The sequence below is a fragment of the Microtus oregoni genome, unplaced genomic scaffold (assembly GCF_018167655.1).
Source record: "Microtus oregoni isolate MIOR12 unplaced genomic scaffold, Mior012 000146F_ref0000122, whole genome shotgun sequence".
Classification (NCBI taxonomy): Eukaryota; Metazoa; Chordata; class Mammalia; order Rodentia; family Cricetidae; genus Microtus; species Microtus oregoni.
Window position 1 is genome coordinate 1,373,761 of NW_024544796.1, and position 19,303 is coordinate 1,393,063.

Below are 19,303 nucleotides of genomic sequence, written 5' to 3' on the forward strand. Positions count from 1 at the left end.
CCCAGCGCTTGGGAGGCAGAGGCAGGCAGATCTCAGTGAGTTTGATGCCAACCTGATCTACGGAGTGAGCTCCAGCACAGCCAGAGCTGTTACGCAGAGAAACCCTGTCTCAAAAAGCCAAAAAAGATGTCCACACATGAAAACCAAACATACAACAATCCAGTAAAAAAAAACTGCCTGGGGTGTTAGAGAAAATGTTTATCCATAATGCAATTGAAAATCTATTTCAGGTTCTAGAAACTGAGCCTCATCCCATGGTTTTCTTCTTTGCTTTTGTTGGTGGCTTTGTTGTAGTTGTTGTGTTGTGTTGTTGTGTTGTGTTGTTGTTGTTTTGACATGGGGACTTGCTGTGTGGTGCAGGCTATACTCAAACTTTAGATTTTCCTGCCTAAGCCCCTCATATGCCAAGATTATAGGACTACAATACCTTGGCCACCCTCCAAACCGGTTTCACCTCTGTCCCTGGCTGTTCCTGCTGGTTCCCGATTCGTTTCCATCTCTGGGCTGCGGCTTTCTGACTTTCCCTAGAATAGTTTTAGGCGCCACGCTTGAACCTTCAACTCCCCCTAACACTATCACATTAAATGGGAATCACAACAGCAATATAGAGGTCTTTTATAGGGAGCTTCCCTGGACCAGGAATCGTACTAGGTGCTTGATACAGATAAGGTTCCCAGATTAGGGTCTAAACTTGTCCAAGTGAGAGCAACTGATACTGACTTGGCACATCTCTAGTCTCTGACTCTGCCCAGCCCTCTCGTTCCAGGAGCTGACCTCAAAACATTGAGTAGCCCACAAATATAAACCGGTTTATTAGTCATTCACTGGATATGTATTGATCACCAACAGTTTGCCCAGCCTATGCTGAGCACTATGGGAAATGCCAAGGAAGTGTATGGCATGGCCCCAGCCTCCAGGGAATTTAAAATATTCTAAGGGGGAAAAGCCTAGCGTCTCAGTAGTCATTAAAGATAAATACTAAACAGTTCAGAGTCAAATTCTCAACTACTCACTATTGAGCCTCCAGTTAAAAAAAGTTTGACTCAAAAGAATACTCTCTTAGAGATGGGGTATAGCTCGGGGATTAGAGCGCTTGCATAGCATACATATGGTCCTAGGGTCCATCTACAGCACTAAAATAGAAAGTTTGTGGGCTGAAGAGACAGATTAGCAGTTAAGAATGAATACTGCTCTTGTAGAGGACTCAAGTTCCAATCCCACCATGCATGCTGCATGGTTCATAACTGCCTGTAACTCTAGCTCAGGGAGATCCAATGCCCCTGACCTCCATTGGCACCTGCACTCATGAATGCACACACACACACACACACACACACACACACACACACACACACACTTAAAAATAATGAAAATGTACCATAAGAAGTAAAGACTGTACCCTCTCAAATGATGTCGATAGAATAATAAACTGCTTTTAAAGTCAGTTAGACTATTTGACAGGATCTCCTAATATTTATGTATTATCTAACCACTGATCCAACAATCCTACTTCTTTCTAGAAAAAAAAAAGCTAGTAAAAATGTTTAAAGAACAAAGCTCAAAGACAATCACTAGAACATTATATATAACTACAAAAATCAATAAACAAAAAAATCCACTAAATATTGTACACAACTACACAACTGAGAGATTATCTGACTACTCAGTAGCCTGAGGCAGGAGAATCACTGGTTCAAGGCTAGCCTGGACAACAGGGGAATACATCTCAAAAATAGTAGTAGGGATAGGGAGATAGCAGTTTGCCAAAGTGCTTGACTTAGAAGCATGAAGACCTAAGTTCAATTCCCAGAACCCACAAGAAAAAGTCAGACATGTAATCCCAATATTGAGGAGGTAGAGACAGTTAGATCCCTGGGGTTTGCTGACCAGCCTTTTAGGTGTCCCAGGTCAGGGAGACTGGTCTCAAAAAGCAAGGTGGATAGCCTCTGATCTCCACACATACAAGCATTCATGTGTATGATGTATACCTACACACAAGTCCATCAACACAAACATGCAAACATACACCAAAAAAATAATATCAATTATCCTGATAGCTTAGCAGATAATAACATTTGCCACCAAGCCTAACAACCTGAGACCTGAGTTTGATCCCTAAGACCCATCCATATATGGAAGGAGAGAACCACACACTAACTAAATAAATGTAAAAAATAATTCAAAATTGCCAGGCGGTGGTGGTGCACACCTTTAATCCCAGCACTCTGGAGGCAGGGGTAGGAGGATCTCTGTGAGTTCAAGGCCAGCCTGGTCTACAAGAACTAATTCCAGAACAACTAGGGCTGTGGTTACACAGATAAACCCTGTCTTTAAAAGCCAAAATAATAATAATAATATCAATGCAAAATTAAGTTATAATACACATACAAAAGAGTAGAACATCATTTTTGTGTCTATGTGCATAGTTCAATAAAGAACTTTTATATTAAAGAGAGGCAAAATGGCTCAACATTAAGTCACTTGCCTCTTAGGCCTGGCAACCTGAGTGCAGTCCCCTGAACCTACATGAAGGTAGGAGAACCAGTTCCACAAAGTTGTCCTCTGATCTCCACACACAAACATTGGCAAGCATGCCCCCTCCACACACAACAATACTATAAAATAAAACCAAAAGAGCTGTGCTGGGAGATTATAATAGGGTGAGCTCATCAGTGGAAATGAAGGTCAATACCCTAAGTTTATCTGGAAATGAGGACCATTCCTCTTGAATGGCCAGAGGTTTGCTAGAAATTCTCAAGTTCAGGAGAGCCTAGGAGGTCAGGTGAAGTATGATATCATATTACAGGCTCCAGCAGGAAAGAAGAGAGTTCTATTTTAAAAAAAAAAAAACAATTGATATTAGGCTGGGTGTGGTGGCAAATGCCTTTAATCCCAGCACCTAGAAGCCAGAGGCAGGCAAGTCTCTGGAGTTGGAGGCCAGACTGGTCTACATACTGAGCCCTATTCTCAAAAACAACAAAAAAAGATATTCAGTGTTAAAGTTATTAAAGAGTTTAAATTCTATAACAGAAAGAAAATTTTAATTTAAAATATTTGCATTTATTATTAGAATTGTGTGTGTATGTGCGTGCACATGTGCAATGGGGGATATTTGTGTGCCACTGCATACATGTGGAGATCCATGTGGAGGTCAGAGGACAACTTTGCAGAGTTAGTTTTTGTCTTCCAGGTCATCATGTTTATGTGGCCTTTATCTGCTAAGCCATCCTTCTGGCCTTATTTATTTTTCTTTATGTATTATATTTTCATTGGGAGGCATTTCTGTGTATCATAGCAGTCCTGTGGAAATCAAAGAAAAACTTACAAGAGTTAATTCTCTGCTTCCAACATGTGGGCCTAAGGCTTGAACTCTGTTCCTCAGACTTGGTGGCAGACACCTATGCTGCTTGAGCTAGCTTGGCTGATCATCATTGTTTCTTTTCTTCTTTTTTGAGACAAGATCTATTTGTGTAGCTTTGGCTGTCTTGGAACTCTTTGTGTAAAGCAGGCTGGCCTTGAACTCAGGAGATCCACCTGCCTCTGCTTCCTGAGTACTGGAATTAAAGGCATCATTACTTCTTAATAAAGCATTGTTTTACCTCAACAGGTTTGAACCCTATTGTTATTTCTACCAATTGAAACAAGGCATAGAAGTATTTATTCATGGATAGACTGGTTTTCTCTTGTCAGCTATAATACAAAGTGCTTAAAACTCCTGGTCAATTAATTATATGTCATGCATTAAAATATAATTGAAATTTTGTCATTGCAATTTTTCAGGCCTCCAATTATCCTTACAGTGGATAATTTAGTGATCCATATGGACATTACTGTGTAGATCAATTGTTTTCTGCCTATTTTCCTGTAATTTATATGAAGTCTTATCAACAAAGAACATTATTGCAGATAATTTCTTTTCTGTTTTTCTCAATGTGGGATTCAGAGTCTAACAAATTACCAAAATATATGTTTACTATCTCATAAGAAGTATGATAATAGCAACCTTTAATTTTTTTAAGCAATCAGAATTTCTCTACACTGTACAACTGAACTCGAATGTGCAGCTCTTCTGCCTCCTGAAATGCTAGACCTACAGGTGTGTATACGTCACTGCATCAGAAACATGATTGTATTATTTCCCATTGTAGCTGGGTAGAGATTTGGTTTAAAATCCAAATACTGCTGACATAAAATAACATTTTTGCATATCTAATGTATACACATAGAACAAAATCTTCAAGTTATATAAGGATATATACTGGCAACCAGGCCTCTGCTCTCTCTCATCTCAAAATTCACCAGTTTCTCCCTGGTGAAGCAAATGCCTGTGAGCAGTCTCACGTGTTTCCTTTGAGAGGTCATTTCACTGTGCTTTGGTGAGGAAACAGAGTAATTGCCTGTTCCCTAGCAAGCTCTTAGTACCTGGCAATCCAAACGTGTAGCTCCAAGGCCAAACTAATGTTCTAGGTATTGGGATGGAACAGTGTCTGCCCTTGAGTTTTCTCAACTTCATCTTCAGAAAACACATTCTCAGAGCAGGTCACAAGATACTTGTCGGAACTACTTCTAGCTGGACAAAACACTAATGGACACACAGATGATGAACATACAGTAGCCAGTACACCTCCCAGATCCAGACATTTCAATAAATGCTTTGGGTGGGTCGTAGTGCAAGGAAGGAGGTGTGCTTTTATGCAAGACGAAATCAGCGAGAGACTGTTCACTATTTTCTAAGGAACTGGGGAGTTCATCAAAGAGGTGCTGTGTAAATGACAGACAGTTGGCCCCTGGCTCAGTGATACACAGGAGCCATTCCAGCAACATTTCTGGTCCAGAGGAAATCCTGGAATTGAGATTTCACATAAAAGGGACAGAAAGGCAGTATTTGATATTTATTTATAAAGAGCAGAAGAGATAAAATTAGAGTACCAGTGAAAAGCGTGTGGTAATATGGGCTGAACCACCCATTGAATTTGCAGATAATGAAGCCTTATGTAAACCTCTGTAGAGAGTAGTCAGTCTCCTTATATTTACTATGCCTCCTACATTCCTAGCGCTGTCATGGGAATACCATTCATTTCGGAACTTCTCTCAGAGGTACTAAGAATGGATAGTGAAGAACAGCAGCAAGCTTCCTACATTATATCCACCTCACAGGTTGACCCTCTTTACTAAATGGTCATAACTTTAATAAATTGTTGCAGCTATATTATTTGCATATTTAAATACAAATGTGTTCTTTTCTGCAGGGAGCTCTCCTGTGCATTTTTAAATGTCAAACAGTGTCCCTGGTCCCCATAGTACTCCCCTTAAAATGTCTCTAGACATTTTGGGCAAATATCCCATGGGGAACTATTAACCTAAAGCTTCATGAGTCTTTCTTCTTTTCTTTGGTCTTTTGAGCCAGGGTCTTGCATTATCAGCCATGCTAATATCTAATTGACAACTCTCCCTCAGTCTCCTTCATGCTGGGATTACAGGTGTAACACTCTATGCCTTGCTGAACCTTTTTGTTCTACAGAAAGTTTTTAAATTAACATTTAGAATGCTTATCAAAAGGTATCCCTAAAGGTGCAATAATGGCATTCATATCTTGGTACTACCAAACCAGCTGTCTAATTGGACTTATGATGTACTTAACGGGAGGAAAATCATTCTTACTACAGGAAACCTAGTCAACTGCCCAAGGCTAGTGAGGTATTGGATCTTAGAGAACAATTGACTAGTGCCACTTGACTAAACCAGTGTGATTTCTAACTGCACTCGAAATACTTACTCTTATACCCACAGATAAGTGTAGCTTCTCACCTTTCATCCAAGGTTCCCACTGAAGCAGAGACCACTAGAGAAAACCACATCTGGTCCAAATACAGAGAGCAGCTGATTGTGGGTTTTCCATCCATACCTGACACATTCACAACACAATAACTCCCATACCTAAGGCTCAGGGAACACTGGGAAAGAGGAAATGTAAAGATTGTAAGAGCCAGAGAAACAGGAAGTCTTCTGCCAGACTGTGTCTCCAATAAATGCCTGGGAGCTTCACCCATGATACCTTAACAATATGGCTGCCGACACAAGATTTGAACAATGACATATAGACATGTTAACACAGAAAGGGAAAAATCTCATAGGAGCTCAGCCCTAGACACAAAACTATAAACAAATAAGGACTGCTGGTAGAGGGAGGGAGAATTAATCTTCCCCAGGGATCAGTCCTCTAATTGGTTATCCAATATCAAGTGGTCAGCCCTGAAATCGCATACATACAATCAAAAATAAATGGAATCAGTGGATTGTAGTTACAGATTTATGCACAGAGGAAACAATAATAATTTTTTAAAAGGTATTCATGAAAGGGAACACATGAGTGGGGAAAACTGGAGGGAGGAGGAAGGAGAAATTACATAATTATATTTCATTTTAAAAACTGAAAACAGGGTCTGGAGAGATGGCTCAGTGGTTAAGAGCACTGGCTGCTCTTCCAGAGTTCCTGAGTTCAATTTCCAGCATCCACATGGAGGTTCATAGCCATCTATAATGAAATCTGATGCCCTTTTCTGGTGTGCAGGCATACATGCAGATAAAACACTGCATAATAAATAAATAAATAAATAAATAAATAAATCTGAAAACAAGTGCTGGCACACGCTTTTAATCCCAGCACTCAGGACACAGAGGCAGGTGGATCTCTGTGAGTTTGAGGCCAGCCTGGTCTACAAGAGCTAGTTCCAGGAAAGGCTCCAAAGCTACAGAGAAACCCTGTCTCAAAAAAAAACTGTAAACAAGAAAAAATTTCTAGATTATAGAAAAATACAGATAATACAAAAAATCCTGCTATTAAAAGTCTTCTTTCATAATTATAAAAAAATTATTAAAATATTGCATTCTGCATTCATAGCTGGGTTGTGGTGGTGCACACCTTTAATCCCAGCACTAGGGAGATATAGGCATGTGGATCTCTGTGAGTTCAAAATTAGCCTGGTCTACAAAGCAAGTTCCAGGACAGCCAGGACTATTGCGCAGGGAAACCCTGTCTCAAAACACAAAACACCACATTCATGTGCATAAAGGTTAAATAATAACCAAAAGGCTTAGAACAATGAACAGTATTTCTCACCCCATTCCTCCATGCAAGTAGTCTCATTCTCTAAAGATTACCACAATTGCTTTTGAGACAGGGCTTAATGTAGCCCAGGCTGGCCATGTCGTTGAAGATGTAACCTCGAGTTCCTGATCCTCTGCCTCTGGCTTTAGACTTGTGCCATCTCGGTGGGTTTTCTGCAGTACCAGGGATTGAGTTCGGGGATTTTTTTGCACACTAGCAACTGAGCTTTACCTTCAGCCCTGAGTTATAAACACTTATAAGTGTTTCTGACTTGGGTTTTTCTGATGATTCATGTCATTTCCATTAACTTGTGCTATAATTTGGATATGACTTTTCTTCCAAGTTTCATGTGTTGGGAGCTTTGTTCTCAGTGTGGTTGAACTGTGTTGAAGCTGATGTTACAGAACCTTAAATTAAGAGGTGATTAAGTCATTTGTGCCCTACATCTTGGGAGAAATTAATGTAGTTCTCACTGGACTCCAGTTAGTTCCTATGAGAATGGTTTGTTATAAAGACTGAGACTGGCCCCTGAATCTCTCTGGCTTCTCATCTTTCCATTTGATCCCACTGTAATCCCACATGGTACATTATGATAGCGTTAGAAGGTCCTCAACAGAACCCAGCAGATGCTGTGAGATTCATTTCTGTATAAAGCACACAGCCTCTGGTATTGAGTTATAGCAATGAGGACTAATACATCCTGTTTATCCACTACTTTAAACAAACAAAATATTTTTAAGCACTGTGTTTGTTTTGTTCATTCTCAGACAAGATCTCACTATGTAGCCCAGGCTGGTCTCAAAGTCATGGAAATCTTCCTGCCTGAGACTCCAGAGTGCCACCACCCCTAGGTATGTTCCTCTTCTTCTGAGGACAGCAGTTGTATTAAACTACAGATCTACATTATGGCTTCACTTTCCTTCACTCACTTTGGAAACAACATCTTTAGCTATATTTTAAGGTATGAGGGGTTCAACATATGCATTTGGGAAGAGACACGTTAGCCCATAGCAAGCACCAACTGGGTGATAGGCACAGTTCCAAGGAGTAGGAATAGAGCAGTGAGTGAAACATGAAAATCTTTGCTCTCGATGATGCTCTAGTGAGACATAGAAGCAATAAGAAAGATAAATAGCTAAAATAGTCACTGTTCTATTGCTGTGAAAAGACATCATGACCAAGGCAGTTCTTAGAAAAGGAAATATTTAATTTGGGGCTTGCTTACAATTTCAGAAACTTGCCAGTTGTGGTGGCACACACTGGTAGGATTTGCTGGAGGCAGGAGGATCACAATGTCCAAAACAGTGCATTTTTATCACAGCAAGGAGCACAGTCGAATGCAAACGAGCAGAATGGAGCATGGACCAGAATCTAAGACCTTTACATCCTGATCCACAGGCAGAGAGAGAACCTGTGCCTTGCATGTACCTTTGAGACCTCAAAGCACACCCCCAGAGACGCAGCTCCTCCAACAAGGCCATACCTCGTAATCCTTCTAATCCTATCAAAGCATTCTACTTCCTGGTGACATGGATCCAATGGGGGTCATTCTTATTTAAACTACCACAAACATGCAACACAAAAAACAATATGTGCAATATGGTAAACAAGATGATGGCTCAGCTTGCTGCCCCTGTAGAGGTCCCAAATGTTTGGCCCAGCACCAATGACTCAAAACTGTAACTCCAGCTCTAGGCAATTCAACCACCTTTTCTAGTCTCCTTGGGGACACACACACACAGCAAAGACACAGAGAGACACATATACAAGAATAAAATGAAAATATTTTTGAAAACAGCAAATGCTATGGAAGCAAACTAGACAAAGGAGATAGAGAGTTGGGTGGCTGCAATTTCAAATTACAGCGACCAGAGCAAACCTGAGAGGTAGGTGTTTTAATAAGCACCTGAAAGAGATGATAGAGTGAGTCACGATAATATCTGGGGAAAGATAATTCTAGGCAGAAAGTATAGCTGGTTTCAACATCCTAAAGTGGAGACAGGGTTAGATCACTATAGAAACTCAGCAAGGCAGCCATTGGACTGTTGCAAAATGAGAAGAAATTGTAGAGGATGGAAATTGTGAGGCAGACAATGGTGTAAAGCTTAGGTAGCCTTAATGGCACGATCTTTTGTTCTGAGTGAGCCACCGTGACAGAGTTTAAGTTTTCAGAGAATCTCTCCAGCCGCTGTGTTAATAATAGACTAAAAGGGGGCAAAGGTGGAAGCAGAGAAACCAGTGACCGGAATATTGCAAGAATCCATTTTCTCTAAATTATTCCTCGGTTTACCAACTGCAAACAGCATCTATTGCTTCCTGTGTGATAGAAGGGGATTTAGCACTTATACCACAGCATCTCCCCCTCTTCCCCTAATACATTGCTGTTATTAGTTCCCGTTTAGTTCCCTCCAAACAGACAACAGAAGCAATGTCCATCTTTTTGTCTTTGTTTTTCTTTTGTGCCTTTATAAGCATGTAATTCTCATTCACCTATACATATTGTCTCTGGGTTTCACACTTCTTAAAATTAGAATATGGATGTCTCTATGTGTCCTTCTACTTCCTATAATTCTACTTTCTGTAAGCTTTTACACTAAATGTGTCAGCAATAAAAGCTAAGTTTTCATCACGCAGTGGTGGCGCACACCTTTAACTCCAGCACTCTAGAGGCAGAGGCAGGTGGATCTCTGTGAGTTCGAGGCCAGCTTGATCAACAAAGTGAGTTCCAGCCATGGCTGTTACATAGACAAACTCTGTCTTAAAAGAGACAGCAAAGTTGTCTGTGATTTCTTTTCTTTAGCTTGGATTCCAAAAATCAAATAAAATAGTGTTTAGCTTATTATGATTTCTCAGTATAAAACCAAAGATTGGGCCATGATTGTGTTTTCCTCTTTGCAGATCCAATGATACTACCTCCTCTGCCTTACCTCAGACATCTTTCAGCTTCTTTTTCATTTTGTCTATGTTTATTTTTTAAAGTATTTCATTTATTATTACTCGGTGTATGCATGCATCTATGATCTGTGCACTTCAGTGTGGAAACATTTGTAACACAGCAGATCCAGAGGACAGCTTTGTGTAGCTGCTTCTCTCCCCTGGCTACCTGCACAAGACCTGCATAAAGTCAAGCTGATCTGAAGTCCAGCATGAAAGAGAACACAGGAGTACCCAAGTCCCCACTCCTAGCTGAGGAGCTAGGTCCAGTTGGTTGTTATTCAGGGAAGGAGAGTCACTTTTCTTTGGGGATGGGACCACTAGTAGTCATGCCCAGGACAGGTCTACACTTATTTTTTAAACTTAGTGTATATTGGGTACAATTGCATGCCAGCACATTGATATTCCATCTTTAAAATTGCATTTATTAGCTGATGTGGTGATGTAGAACTTTAATTACAGCACTTGGGAGGCAGAGGCAGGTGGATCTCAATAAGTTTGAGGCTAGCCTGGTCTATAGAACGAGAACTAGGACAGGCTTTAAAGCTACATGGAGAAACCTTGTCTCGAAAAACAACAACAATTAAAAAAATCTAGCTGGTCTACAGAGTGAGTTTCAGGACAACCAGGGATACACGGAGAAATTCTATCTTGAAAAAACAAAAAAATACATTTTTTATTTACGTGTGTGCACAAATATGACACAGCACATGCATGGAAGGCAAAGGCTATTGTGCAGGAATAGGCCCTCTCGTTTCACTATGTGGGCCTCAAGTACTGGACTCGGCTCATTTAGTCAGATGGGAAGCGTCTTTATCCACCGAGCTATCTTGCCATCCCTAGAGACTTAATTTTTAAATACTTTTGGGTTGATGAGATAGCTTAGCAGGTAAAAGCACCTGCCATCAAGCATGATTACATGAGCTCCACCCTTGGGACCCACATAGCAGAAGGGCACAACCAACTCTCCAGCGTTGATTTCTAACTTCTACATGTGCACAGACTGATCTACAAACTAACAAACACATGAACGAATGTGAAAAAAATAATAATAATTTAAATAAAAAATTATGCCACAGAATTTCTAAGCATAATATTGAATATTTAAAAAAAAAACACAGAATTCTCGCTGGGTGGTGGTGGCGCACGCCTTTAATCCCAGCACTCGGGAGGCAGAGGCAAATAGATCTTTGTGAGTTCAAGGTCAGCCTGGTCCACAAGAGCTAGTTCCAGGACAGGCTCCAAAGCTACAGAGAAACCCTTTCTCGAAAAACAATACAAAACAAAACAAAAAACCAGAATTCTCCTCCTTTCCAACTGGAGTCTGTAATGACACCATACTGATCTGACCTCCAAGATCCTCCTGGACTTGAGAATAACTGGGAAACCTCTTACCATTCCAGGGAAATGGTCCTGATTTTGATGTACCTTCTCCAGGCAAATTGAGGATGTTGACCTTCATTGACCTTCCACTGACAAGCTCACCCTGCTGTCATCTCCCTACAGATTTGTGTGTATGTGTGTGTGTGTGTGTGTGTGTGCGTGTGTGTGTGCTCGCGTGTGTGCACGTGCACATGCCAAGATATAGAGGTCAGAGGACAATTTGTAGAGTCGGTTCTTTCTCTGCATTCAGGAAGGTTTCAGGAATCAAATTCAGGTTGTCAGGCCTGTGCAGTAAGTACCTTTACCTACTGAGCACTCTAGTCAGCCTTCCCATCACGTCTTGCTTCTAACCTTGCATTCATTTGCACAGAAGCTAAGTTGAAGAATAATTGTCAATGGTAATGTGATTATGGTTTTTTGAAAAGATTATAATTATCACATTTACCTATAGAAATATAATTACTGTAATTTTAAAATTCAAAAGCTAACTTTTTACTCATACAGTGTTTATTCCCACCTGACAACAACTTAATTGGTTGATGTATACACTTAGAATATTGGTCAACTCAGGACTATATCATAAAACTAAATGGCTGAACCAACTAAAATGTTAATTTCTCACAGTTCTAAAAGCTAGAAGTCCCAGATCAAGGTGCTAGCCAATTTGGTTCCTGGTGGGAGCTCTCTTCCTTCTTGCTAAGCTTCTGTGACCATTCTTTCCTTTGTGGTACTCTGAAAGACAAAGATCTCCTATGTAAATTAATACATTCCTTATCAATAAGGGTATTTTTAAATTTATTTTATATTTAATATTTATCTATTTTAATGCATATGGGTGTTTTGTCTGCATATATGTATGCGCACCACGTCCATGCCTGGTACCTATGAAGGTCATAAGAGGGTGTCACATCCCCTGGAAATGGAGCTACAGATCATTGTGAGCCACCATGTAGGGGCTGGGAATGGAACCCAGGTCCTCTGGACCACTAAGCATCTCTCCATCCCAATAAGATTTTTTTAAAGGACATGGAAAAGGGAAGAAGAAAATTTCCATATACTGTAATATCTATGCATCTATTTTTAAAAGATAACTAGAAATCTGAATATTCAGTTGCAAAATGTTAGCGCTCTATCTGGTGAGGACAAGTCTGCATGACCTCTTTTTAAGTTCTAGATCCAAATACAATAATGTGGTGGTTTGAATAAGTATGGCCTACATAGACTCATGTGTTTGAATGCTTGACCCATAGGCAGTGGCACTATTAGGAGGTGTGGTCTTGTTGGAAGAAGTGTGTCACTGTGGAGGCCGGCTTTGAGGTTTCATATATGCTCAAGCCATGCCTAGTATCTCAGTCTCCTTCTGAAGCCTGTGGATCAAGATGTAGAACTCTCAGCTCCTCCTCCAGCACCATGTTGACTTGAATGCTACCATGCTCCCCACCATGATGATAATGGACTAGAGTTGTGAAACTATGAGCCACCCCAATTAAATGGTTTTCTCTATCAGAGTCACCTTGGTTATAGTGTATCCACAGCAACAGAAACCCGAACATACACCAGGCAGTGCTGGTGCACACCTTTAATCCCAGCACTTGGGAAGCAGATACAGGTGGATATTTGTGAATTCAAGGCCAGCCAGGTCTACAGAGTGAGTTCCAGGACAGCCAGGGCTACACAGAGAAACCCTGTCTCAAAAAAAACAAACCAAAAAGGAAAAAAGGAAAGAAAAGAAAAAAAGAAAGAAAGAAACCCTAAGGTAGACAAGTGACATTGGGCGTTAGTACTTAAACCATGTGAAGGGTGGGGATACGGTTCAATGCATAAAAACCGATTTAATGCAAAATTTCTCACTTGCTAGTAAATTAACAGGTGTCTGAGATGTATATGGGAGAATGTCTATCTACAAATACACAAACATTTAGAACTGGTTTAGCAGACAAGTGAGCAGCTTGCTTTGTAGTTGATGGGAATGATGTATAGAATGCATCCACGGTATCCAGAAGAATAGCATAAGGAATGACTAGGCAAATCATCCGCTAGAGTGGGGAAAGTGGGGCAGCAGCTTTAACCAAGGGAGTAGTGAGAAGCTAGCAAAGTCCTTTGTCAATGCGAACCATTCAGTAGGACTAAGTAGACTTTTGTGAATCCACATTCTTCATAATATCAGCTGAGTCAAAGCTCTGCCCGGCTTACTGGACTACCATCACCTAACCTGTCCCATCCTGATTACAGGCTCACAGAAAAATGATAACCATGTCCATTTAACTCGCTCGCTGTGGTATTGTTTAACAGAATTGTGTTTAAATGCTTTCGATAGTGATGATTATAGAGCAAAATGAAATATAAATGGCTACTGGCAAGTGTCATTGTAACAACTTTTATAACCCCATTATTAAGGAGATTAATATCTTCATATTCCTAAACAAGAGGTAATCACATGTCTAAAGCCTCTTTGCCCCTCACTTATTTTGTTAAAATGCTATTCTCATTTATTTTCCATCTTTTCCTCTTGGTGTGCATTAGTTACTATGGAAACATCAGGATATCAGAGTTTGAGTATCTCAACATTCCCAAGTTCTATTAGAGTATGAAAGAAATTTCTATCATTGTACTGGGGGAAGCAGTTATTGCCGTTACAAATGAAGGCAGGGCAAAAAATCATATTACCAGACAAGTACAGGCTTTATTCAGACAACACCAGATAATGGTTAGGGTTCATCTTACCTGTTCACACTATATACCAAGAGCCAAGTAGGGAATGTAGAGATGCCTCAGTCATTAAGTATACTTGCTGCTCTTGCAGAGGATCCAGGTTGGATTCCCAGCATCCATTTTAGGCAGCTTACAACGATCTGCAACTCTAGTTCCAGAAGATCCAGTACCCTCTGTTTTCTCTATGGGCACCTGCAGATTCCTCACTACAGTTATCAATGAGGTCCCCCAAAAATAACATCTATTTATATTTATAACAACATAAGACATCAGCTTCATTTATTTATTTATTTATTTATTTGGTTTTTCGAGACAGGGTTTCTCTGTAGCTATGGAGCCTGTCATGGAACTCACTTTGTAGACTAGGCTGGCTTTGAACTCACAGAGATCCACCTGCCTCTGCCTCCCAAATGCTGGGATTAAAGACATGCACCACCACCACCACCCCACCAGCCTTGACTCTTTCAAGTCAGAACTTAAGAACAGCTTTAAAAATTAGTTTCCAGAGCTCACTATTATTTCAGTTCTCACATAGACATACATGTATGCACAATAAATAGACATTGACAAACACCAATGCACATAAAATAAAAAAATTAGTCATTTAAAAAAATTAGTTGCCGGGCGTGGTCATGCACATCTTTATCCTAACACCCAGAAGGCAGAGACAGGCAGATCCGTATGCACTTAAGTTCAGCCTGGCCTACTTAGTGAATTTCAGGTTAGCCAGGTCTATGTAATGAGATATTGTTTCCAAAGATTAGTGAGGAGTTGAGCCAGGTGCTGATGGCACATGCCTTTAATCCTAGCACTCAGGAGGCAGAGGCAGGCAGATCTCTGTGAGTTCGAGGCCAGTCTGGTCTACAAGTGCTAGTTCCAGGACAGGCTCCAAAACTACAGAGAAACCCTGTCTCAGGAAAAAAAAGTTTATAGCATCATTAAAACACACAAGTTGGCTTGATAATCCAGAATCTTGTTTCTGTAGCAGGATAAATTAGATCTTATTCACTAGCCTGCTTTACTGTTCCTTGTACAGAAACACAGATGCCATCAAAAATGTTCTGATTGCCTTGTTTTTTAATTGTTATAGCTTGCTGAATCAAAGAAGCTGAATTTGAAACAAGTTCAATATCTTTTCTTTCAAAAATTAATGTACCTTTCTGGGCTTGATAAACAGAAAAAGCAACATCTATCCTCATCTGAACCCTGCAGATACTTTTTTCATACAAGAAATTTCAACAAGAGACTCATTATCCGGAATAATAATATTGATAGGGAAGTAAGTTTACATGGACCTCACCTTGTAACGGAAGCCCAGTGCACCACAGTTGAATCATATTCTGTACGTGGCCATAGATAGCCTTTCTTTTTGCCTATCATTTGTCAACCCAGAGCCTCTTCCTTCTCTTTTCATTGAGGCTGAGGTCCATATTGCTATGATTCAAGATCCTCCAAAGGCTTCCTCTGGGGCCCTTCGCCATAACAGTGCACCCATTCAGAGTGGTGACAACAGTTTCTGGAATATCCTTGGTGTGATTGCTGAGAATGGTTTTCATTCTCTCCATAGATCTGGTTTTAAAAAAAATAAAGCCGCACTAATCATTTATGAGCATAAATCAATTTCTTCTGGCAGAGGCAGACTTATTTCTGATCAACTGTCCCATACCACAATAAATATAGAAGCTGCATGACCAGGCATGGTGGTGCTAACCTGCAATCTCAGAATCCAGGCAGTTGAAATAGATGGTAAGGCCTTGTCTCAAGGAAAAAATGCTGGAAAGCACTATAAATATATTGTTTTAACTTGATCACACTGGAGGGCCTCCAAGATATCAAGGAATTGACAAGCTGAAATTCTGGACCTGAGGGAAATGTAGGAAGGAATGGGACGAGCCAGATAGAGATGTGGTTACATCTTTGCTTCTAAGCAACTTGCCAGCTTGAAATCTGTGGATGAAATGTTAAAAACCAGTGAAATGATGATGAAAAAATAACAGTGTCAGAGACTCTCAGAGATGTAATAGAACTTCCATGAGGAAAATAGAGCTGAGGATCCATGGAGGAAGAGTAATCATAGTAAATACCACAAAAGTCTCAGTCTACCCACTCCCAATCGCTAGAACCTTAACCATTGGGATAAGAGTGAATGAGAACAAGATGAGTCTTATGAAAACTGAAGGTCAGTCCCAATCTCTAATCAGATTATGATGGTCACTTATCCTTGCTTTGTGTTCTTGCCAAAGGAAGAAAAAATAAATATCATCTAGAAGAAAAGAGTATCAACCAGCAGCAACTCTACATTTTATGCTTTGTTCTACACTTAATTACCAATAATGGGCCATACAAAAATACAACCACTAGCCAAAATCATGAGAAAAAGGTCAGGACAATAAACCCTGACATAAAAAAGATTCAGATATTAAAATTTTCAATCATAGATTTTAAATAACTACAATTAACATATTCATGACATAAGGGATAATTTCAGCAATGTGTGATTGCTTACATGCTATATTAGTTGCTTCCTATTTGTAGAAATAAGAGCAGCGGGGCTGCTTCCCGCCACCCGGCTAGCTTTACGCGAAATAATTACACAGAAACTGTATTCTTTTGAACACTGCCTGGCCCATTAGTTCCAGCCTCTTATTGGCTAGCTCTTACATATTGATCTAACCCATTTCTAATAATCTGTGTAGCCCACAAGGTGGCTTCAGGGAAGATCTTAACCTGCGTCTCTCTGGAGTGGGAGAATCATGGCGACTCTGACTCAGCTTCTTTCTCCCAGCATTCTGTTCTGTTTACTCTGCCTATCTAAATTCTACCCTATCAGAGGGCCAAGCAGTTTCTTTATTAATTAACCAATGAAAGCAACAGATAAGATACAAAACCCACCTCCATCACCTATTGCTGTGATAAAACACCATCCTCATTCAAATCTTTATACATGCCGGGCAGTGGTGGTGCATGCCTTTAATCCCAGCACTCGGGAGGCAGAGAGGCAGGCAGATCTCTGTGAGTTCGAGGCCAGCCTGGTCTACAAGACCAGAACATGCTCCAAAGCTACAGAGAAACCCTGTCTCAAAAAAAAAGACCCAAAAAATCAAATCTTCATACATGCAGAAGGATTATATTAAGGAACTGGGTTAAGATTATATTAAGGAAACACTATACTGAGTGAGGTAAACCAGACCCAAAAAGAGGAACATGGGATGTACTCACTCATATTTGGTTTCTAGCCATAAACCAAGGACATTGAGCCTATAATTAGTGATCCTAGAGAAGCTAAATAAGGAGAACCCAAAGAAAAACATATAGGCATCCTCCTGAATATTAACCTTCAGCAAGCAATGAAAGGAGACAGAGACAGAGACCCACATTGGAGCACAGGACTGAAATCTCAAGGTCCAAATCAGGAGCAGAAGGAGAGAGAGCACAAGCAAGGAACTCAGGACCATGAGGGGTGCACCTACACACTTAGACAATGGGGATGTTCTACTGGGAACTCACCAAGACCAGCTGGCCTGGGTCTGGAAAAGGCTGGGATAAAACCGGACTCTCTGAACATAGCAGACAATGAGGACTACTGAGAACTCAAGAACAAAGGCAATGGGTTTCTGACCCTACTGCATGTACTGGCTTTGTGTGAGCCTAGGCAGTTTGGATGCTCAACTTACTAGACCTGGATGGAGGTGGGGGTTCCTTGGACTTCCCACAGGACAGAGAACCCTGATTGCTTTTCGGGCTGGGGGGGGGACTTAATTGGGGGAGGAGGAGGGAAATGGGAGGCGGTGGCGGGGAAGAGACAGAAATCTTTAATAAATAAATAAATTAAAAAATTAAAAAAAAATTAAAAGGCTAATATTCACAGTATTTACCTCCAAGTTCCAAAAAATGTGAGAAATATGAGGCAAAATAAAAGAAAATTTTAATTCTAGAAACAAACCCAGAGTAACATTGGTTACAAATACATTCAGATGACTGAAAATGTGTTCATGATATTTGTATGCCAGGAAATATAATAAAGGATTGAGACTGTTCAGAGGAAAAAAAAAAGATTATATTAAGGAATTGGGTTTCTTGGTTTCTTACTGTTAATCCATTGAGAAGGCCTAGGAGTAGCAACATACTAATAGCAATGAGAATACTTGGCACCTAAATTTTGACCTATCAATAACATTCTCCACCCAAAGGAACCAAGAATCTTTACTGAAAACACTAATTCCAAAGGGTTTAGACACCAAAAATAAAGAATTGCTCAAATAATTATGAGAACATGTAAAAAGACATAGGAGTCAATCTAAAAGGGTTCCTTCTAATAAATTTGAACATCACAATAACAGATAAAAAATATCAAATAGCTAGGTGGTGGTGGCACACGCATTCAAGAGGCAGAGGTGTGCAAATCTCTGTGAGTTCGAGGCCAGCCTGGTCTACAGAACGAGTTCCAGAACTGGTTCTATAGCTATTGAGAAAGCCATGAGTCTGCCAGGCGGTAGTGGCACATGCCTTTAATCCCAAAACTCAGGAGGCAGAGGCAGGCGGAACTCTGCAAATTTGAGGCCAGCCTGGTCTACAAGAGTAAGTTCTAGGACAGGCTCCAAAGCTACAGAGAAATCCTGTCTCAAAAAACCAAACAAAAAAATGAAAAAGGAAGGAAGAAAGAAAGGAAGAAAAGAAAGCCATGAGTCCACATTGCCATGAACGATGAGACACTTACTTGAAGGGGAGAGTTACCGTGATTATGAAGGTGATTATCTCAGGATGGAGCTCATCTGTTGCACCCTGGGTGTGCTGTCTCCTGTGATTTCCTCAAATGTGGAAAACTTGACTGCATAATTTGTGGTAGTGGTGAAATATGTTCATGCTCCCCTAAAATAAAAACTGTAAAAACAGTAAGTTTTACGACTATATGTGAGTGAGTGTGTGTGTGTGTGTGTGTGTGTGTGTGTGTATAGTTACTCATTGCCTGTAGAAAGAGATAATTGATAGGCAAACATAGCATCAAAGTTTCTTTCTGCCAGATACTTAAAGTTGAAACAATACAAGAAAATAACCTTTTAGAAGAGAAAATTCAGATAATGTCACCTTAATCAAATGAACAAAGAGAAAATGACCAATGATAAAACACAGTGGACTGGAGAGATGGCTCAGCGGCTAAGAGCACAT

At 40.3% G+C, this 19,303-nt stretch overlaps 1 non-coding gene across 1 annotated transcript; it reads left to right on the forward strand.

The window, feature by feature from the left end:
* Nucleotides 1-18,846: 18,846 nt before the first annotated feature.
* Nucleotides 18,847-19,009, forward strand: LOC121444901. Its single transcript, XR_005973837.1, has one exon. It is a non-coding gene; the product is annotated as a U1 spliceosomal RNA (small nuclear RNA).
* The last annotated feature ends 294 nt before the right edge of the window (nt 19,010-19,303 follow it).